Raw genomic sequence first — 5,147 nt, 5'->3', positions numbered from 1 at the left:
ATAACTTACGCATTACAGCATGCACGTCCTGCAAAGATAACTAAAAATTTTCCAACCAAGAAATGAACCCACAGGCAGAAGTTTGCTTGTCTAATTGAAGGAGGCATCCCCTGTCAAAGCTGTTGTAGGTATCGTTTCATAAGTGATAGAGACAAAATGCTTGTTTAAAGATTTATATGACTAGTTTCTAAAGAATAGCGTCTGTCAACATGACGCTTCCATTATTTGAAGTGTAATTCAGGGAATTAGACTACAAAAAAAACTCATGGAGATTCACCTTTCAAATTAGAACAACTTTGTTTATTGAAATTACAAACCTACTTTCTAGATGGCTGAGATTGTGCTCACCCGGAGAAAGTAAGACATAACAGAAGAAACTACTCTGAAAAGCATTACTTCACAAAGCACTTCAGTTCTCCTAACAAATGGAGCACCCAGACAGCTTTATACTGAAGTTCCACATATAAATTACTGTGGAGGTTATTTTAGCAGCAAGGACCCTCTCACAACAGATGCAATTATATCAGTTTGTAGAAGTAAGCCTGGAAATGTTGCAGTTCTATTTACTGACTTTATTAATTGAAGAAATGTATACATGAACTGTGGATTGTCAACAGATTACAAGCAAGAAATACAAGAGCATAACAGGCAATTTCACTTTATGTAGACACTTGGAAGGAAATCTATTCTTAGGCCTAGTCCATTTTCCATTTTACTTTTCTGTGGGCGTTTCTTCATCTAGCACTGAAGCAAAGTTCCAACCCAGGTAGGCAGGTTTCTCGCAGATGTACCTGTTGGTAGAATAAGATAACGTTTTCATATTTTTTCTGCTAAGGAAATAATTTTGAACTGGAAACCCTGGTTGACTTCTTGCGTTACCTAAGATGATGTAATAATGATTCCAACTTCACCTTAGCACAAGAAATGTGCACAGACACCACCCTTCTTACGAACATTCAGAGAGATAAACAAACGAGATCACAAAATTAAATTGTGTTCAGGCTCTCCCCTTTACTTACCCGTAAGTTCATATTTTGTTCTCACGCACCTTTTCTTCAAATCTGAGAATTGTATGAACAGCAAATTGTGTTTTAGGATGAAAAGACACTTACAGTACTGTATTGAATTTATATCATACTGTATACTGTACTTAAATAGGCGTGAAGAGTACAGTAACCACCTTACAAACAATTCAACATACAAACAGCCATCAGGGCGTAACTCAGTTTGTAAGTGAAGTGATGTCTGTATTTGGATCAATGTCAAAGTATTCCTGAGAAAGTAGCTACGAATAGATTCACACCACAGGCTGTTATAGACTTTGTTTTTTAGGTGTAAAGTGGACTACATGTGTATAATAACAATTCTTTTCTGTGAATGGTTTTACAGTATTCCTTACCTGAACTTCATTAATACGGAGCAATATCATTGAGACCATCATTAGAAAGAGTAGTAATGAGCACAGTCTTCTCCTGAAAGAGTTGGAGTCCACAGCCATTACAGTTGTTGAGCTCACCTTTACACACCACCTGGTGGGGTAAGATAATCTTTGCTGAGAAACAGTGAAGAGGAGTCGTAATCCTCACTCATTTTATCCGTAGAGGGTATTGACGTCATTTTGGTGCACTGTGAAGCATTACTTAAGGTTCTTTAGTATCCTTTCCTAAAGCCCCTGGCACTGCTATAACCCCTATCATTCCTTTTATTGTACCTTCATTCATAATCTCTTTCTTTCTTCTTAAATTCTACCCTCTCCTAACAATTGCTTCATAGTGCAACTGCGAGGTTTTCCTCTGTTATATCTTTCAAACGTTTTTTACTGTCAATTTCGGTTTACCGTCACTGAATAACCTCAGAGTCCCAGCGTTTGGCCTTTGGGGTTAGGGTGTTCCCTTCCCTAGTTTTATTGGAGAAGCATAATGCTATTTATGATCTAGTATCTGACTCATTGATCGTGAATAACTGTTGTTACAACTTCAGAGCTTACCATGATTCAACTTGTTTGGTGAACTGGTGCCATCTACAATAACCCATCGATAGGTCCCCTCTTCTTGTGGGTCACTCAGTCCTATGTAGGTCATGGTGACCTTTTGCAAGATCTGCAAAGGCAACTGATTAGATTGAATGGGAAAGTATAATTCTCCATCTTTTGTCTCATAGGCCATTTTAAAATAAAAAAGTTATATCAGCTGTCTAGAAATTCTATATGAAACAGATGACAGGTGAACTTGTTCGAAGTTTATTATATATAATCTAGCTTTACTCCTCTATAACTCATTATGAGAGATAGATCGCCAAGACAGTGCAGTTGTTCTGGGGATACCAGCTGGTACCAGTAAAAGAAATAACCTTTATGTTAACTTAGTCCTCTAAGGGCTTACTAGTACATACCAGCAACTTCCTATTAAAGTGTATTGTGTTCAGTAATATCAAATGCTTTAAAGATCAGAATCTTTGACTAGGTCTATTTGAGCTTAGAACAGTGACTTCTCTGTTGATAAAGCAAACTTGATGGTACTATTGTAGTGGCTTCCTTACATTTAAACTCACGATTACTTTTACTCACCACGGAGGAAGTTGTACTCGTCGTCATGAGTGATTTTGACCAAGTCAGAATTCAAGGCTATGCACTTTTGACGGCTCTCTTCCCAAGTACTGGTGTCTTCACTGATGAAGTAACAGGATCTCAGCAAACCAACCCCTCCACGAACCAAGATGATCAAGTCAGATAAAGATATTTCATAGTGTTGAATGTTCTTGTGTAAGTGTTCAAGATGGTTTATCCGAGGCTTAGTTCCTCATTGGGCAATGCATGTGCCACCCACACGATCTTTTGCATGGCTCACTGTAGGCGGTTCTAATGTTACCTATAAATTCTAGCACAGGATTTGCTTTCATCTTAAAAAATTTTATCACTCATTGATATTCTACTCTGTACTTCCTCCTGCCTCCAAATTCCATCTCTGGTAATTTCATTAAGATTTCTCATGTCCCTCAAATCTGCTTTCGCTACTGCTTTGGTAAAATAACACTATCTGTCTCTTCCACCAAAATTATCTAAGATTCACAAGCTCTCCCTTTTGCCTAAAATTGCACTGTATCTATCAGGTAATCTTTAAAGTGAAAACGTGTCCACATAATTCTTTTAAACACTTATACAGAATCACCTTTTCTCTTATACTAAGGAACCATTTTTTCTCTCACTTTATTCTTCTGGAATCTTTCCAAAATCCAGACATACCTTACACGCCCTGGTCAAACACTTGATTAGGCTATCACCAACATAATGTAGAATCTCACTTGTGACTCCATCAACTCTGGGTGACTCGATTCTTCACCTTTTCAATTTTCCTCTTCACATCCTTGACAGTCAATTGGACAGGCTTTCTCAGATTCACAAAGCTTCCATTCTTGTGTCAGCCATATTGCCTCTTTCTATCCTCTACGTTCAGCTTTTCAAATGATTGACTCCATCTTAAGTGGATACTGACTCCATTTTAAGAGGATACTGACTCCATCTTAAGTGGATACACTTCATCTTAAGTGGATACTGACTCCATCTTAAGTGGATACTGACTTCATCTTAAGGGGATACTGACTTCATCTTAAGTGGATACTGACTCCATCTTAAGTGGATACTGACTCCATCTTAAGTGGATACTTACCCCATATTAAGTGGATACTGACTCCATCTGAAGTGGATACTGACTCCATCTGAAGTGGATACTGACTCCATCTGAAGTGGATACTGACTCCAAGTGGATACTGACTCCATCTTAAGTGGATACTGACTTCATCTTAAGTGGATACTGACTTCATCTTAAGTGGATGCTGACTCCATCTTAAGTGGATACTTACCCCATATTAAGTGGGTACTGACTCCATCTTAAGTGGATACTGACTCCATCTTAAGTGGATGCCACCCTTATTAAGTGGATACTGACTCCATCTTAAGTGGATACTTACCCCATATTAAGTGGATACTGACTCCATCTTAAGTGGATGCTGACTCCATTTTAAGTGGATGCTGACTCCATCTTAAGTGGATACTTACCCGATATTAAGTGGATACTGACTCCATCTTAAATGGATACTGACTCCATCTTAAGTGAATACTTACCCCATCTTAAGTGGATGCTGACTCCATCTTAAGGGGATATTTACCCCATATTAAGTGGATACTGACTCCATCTTAAGTGGACAGCATCTTCGAATTCCTCCATTGTCAGCTTGTGTTGTTAAGATCTGTTTGCTCTCTGATCGTTCTTTCAACATTTTCCTCCTCCAGTCCAACTTCTTTTCCTCTCGGGAGTACTTGGCCAAATGTACTCTCTCTCTCTCTCTCTCTCTCTCTCTCTCTCTCTCTCTCTCTCTCTCTCTCTCTCTCTCTCTCTCTCTCTCTCCCTGACCTTACCTTTATCTGCCTCTTACTTAACCTCGATGCGATATTCTCATCTCTCTGCAAAAAACACCTCTTGTTCTGTGCTCCTTCACTTTTGAGATCAGTTTATTAGTAAATTATGTATATATATATATATATATATATATATATATATATATATATATATATATATATATATATATATATATATATATATATATATATATATATATATATATATATATATGTGTGTGTGTGTGTGTGTGTGTCTGTATATATATTATATATATATATATATTATATATATATCATTGAATAACAAAACGTTTAATACTCACCTGTGGCCATTAAGGTGAACATTTTCATGATTCCTAAGGCGACTCTCTCTGAAGCAACCGCTTGTGCTGGAAAGAAAATGGAAATTATAGTTGGAAAATGTTTTTTTAATCTATAGATTAAGTAGTAGCAACTTGGCAATAATCTTGAAGAGCCACTATGCATATAATATATATATATATATATATATATATATATATATATATATATATATATATATATGCTCTCTCCCATCTCTATAATACATATATGTATATATATAATTTTACCACTGTAAAAGGGCAGGCAGAAGATCATTTCTAACACTTTCCTTCACGTTAAGTAAGTTAATCTGGGGCCTCTAGTGATATCATTTGAACATCGCAATTTCTCTTAAGCATAATGAATATATTATGTGACAATTGACAGATTCACAAAATCCGAAAACAGC

The 5,147-nt window shown here is 36.8% G+C and overlaps 1 pseudogene; it reads right to left on the bottom strand.

Moving 5' to 3' along the window:
• Positions 1-632: 632 nt before the first annotated feature.
• Positions 633-5,147, bottom strand: part of LOC136846856 (CD209 antigen-like protein D) — a 45,023-nt pseudogene continuing 40,508 nt past the window's right edge.

The sequence above is a fragment of the Macrobrachium rosenbergii genome, chromosome 15, assembly GCF_040412425.1.
Source record: "Macrobrachium rosenbergii isolate ZJJX-2024 chromosome 15, ASM4041242v1, whole genome shotgun sequence".
Classification (NCBI taxonomy): Eukaryota; Metazoa; Arthropoda; class Malacostraca; order Decapoda; family Palaemonidae; genus Macrobrachium; species Macrobrachium rosenbergii.
This window is presented reverse-complemented; position numbering and strand designations above follow the sequence as displayed.